Below are 1,831 nucleotides of genomic sequence, written 5' to 3'. Positions count from 1 at the left end.
GCTCAAGCGAGGGGGTGTTTTAAATGAAGGCTGCTTCCTGTTCTCTCCATTGAGAACATGTAATTCTTGGAGCCAGGTAATTTCACATTTGTGATAAGTCCGTCCCAGGCCGTGGTAGAAGCTGCAGAGAACCACTCAGAACCAGAACGCACTTGTGCTCTGATACTTCTGATTTCTATCACTTGGACGGAGCCACAAAACATTTCTTGCATTATCGACTTTTTCATGTTAATGCACAGAACACAGTTCTCAGCATCTATCATCAGTATCCGTGCTACAGGCCGAGCTTCTCAAAGATAGGCATCCAGAGACTAGTGGAAACGGTGTCTGTCTCTTTTACATGGCATGGGCTCTGAGTCACGGCAGTGCGGCCTCATGGGGCCTCGGCCTCCTGAGCTGGACGCCTGGCCCAGGAGCACCAAGCCCCACCGGCCACCCCTAAGAGGGACGTTACCGAAACTGTCCCCATTTCACCTGCTTAGATCATGAAACGAGGAAGCCTTTCCTTCAAAATGTTTATTTCTGATAAAGGATTCTTTTCTCATAGAATCAACAGTGATGGGGAAAATATATGATCCCTCTGACCTTTAGAAGAACTAGGTCTTTACCCAGAACCGGTGAGCTGTGGAAACCATTTCTTTAGAGATTCATACTCTTGTGCATCTAGGTATACGTGCGCATGCTTAAAACTGTGGACGAGTATAGGCATATTTCAAACCACATATCTGGGTAGTCCTCAAGAAAAAAATGACTAAACTAGACATTTCTGTGTTTCAGGTTGCCCCAGTAGACACTGAGACACTACAGACTCATAACATGGTTTGACGAGTTTGTCCGAAGAGGCAGTAGTTCGGAGCCTGTGAAATTTCCCAAACAATAACATGTAACGGATTTGAAAAAGCAAAGGTTCATTCGAGGCCAATATCTGTCCTCTATCAATCAAAGAGATTCCTCTTTTTTTATATTACTGAGAATATTCTACCATACAAATAGATTACTTTGATTGAGAGAAGGCAAGTCTCAGTAAAAACGTGAGACTGTTCAAGAATTGAGATGTTTTCTTTCATTTTAAGAAACAGGTTCTGTAAAGTTTTTAGATACCTAAAACTGGTAAACAAACCATACAAGCACCAGTTTCCTGTGTTAATGAAAAAGGCAAATATAAATAAGAGAACATAGCAGGAAAGTCTCTCATAGGATGAAATATTAAAAAGTATCCTCAGAAAAGCATTTAAATTTCTCCAAGGCAAAATCTGGACAGCAGCTGAATTTACCGAATCCTTCTTGCTTTGGATGCCTCCCATACATCATGATTTACGGATTGAACACTCATTTGTCTTTGCATAAAATGAAGCTTTAGGGTGTTTAAAGTGACAGCATTTTTAGATGTGCATGCATTGGTATATTTCAGGTTAAAATTTCCAGCTAAAAATCACACGTAATAAAGATCTTACGCAAGATTTGAATAAATGTGGCCTAAAAATTGTATCGTCCTAGTTGGCTTTGCTAATCAAATCAATATTTTAATTGTTAAAAATTCCATTGATTAACTTGACGCTGACTGTGTCTACGAACTGGGTATTTGTTACGCTGACTTGTCCTGATGGACAATTTGCTGCTCTAAGTGTAGGCAATCCTGTACCAACTCCATCGCGATTCGCAAAAGCACGTACGAACACAGAATTTGCAGTTAAGTAGGCGGAGTCTTCATATTCTCTACTCTCACAGAAAACCGGTGTCCATCTTCACTGGCTCGGCATTTGTCCCTGTTTCTGGGTGCATCCTTGATTGACGGAAGTACTTGTTGACGTGGGAGCGTGGCATCCTGTGG

At 41.5% G+C, this 1,831-nt stretch overlaps 1 protein-coding gene across 1 annotated transcript in view; it reads right to left on the bottom strand.

Moving 5' to 3' along the window:
- ANOS1 (anosmin 1) overlaps positions 1–1,831 on the bottom strand; it is a 143,771-nt gene that overhangs the window by 5,513 nt on the left and 136,427 nt on the right. The window lies entirely within an intron of this gene.

This window comes from Pteropus vampyrus, unplaced genomic scaffold, assembly GCF_000151845.1.
Source record: "Pteropus vampyrus isolate Shadow unplaced genomic scaffold, Pvam_2.0 Scaffold605, whole genome shotgun sequence".
NCBI classification, from domain to species: Eukaryota; Metazoa; Chordata; class Mammalia; order Chiroptera; family Pteropodidae; genus Pteropus; species Pteropus vampyrus.
The sequence above is the reverse complement of the archived record's forward strand: the minus strand, read 5'-3'. Positions and strand labels throughout refer to the sequence as shown.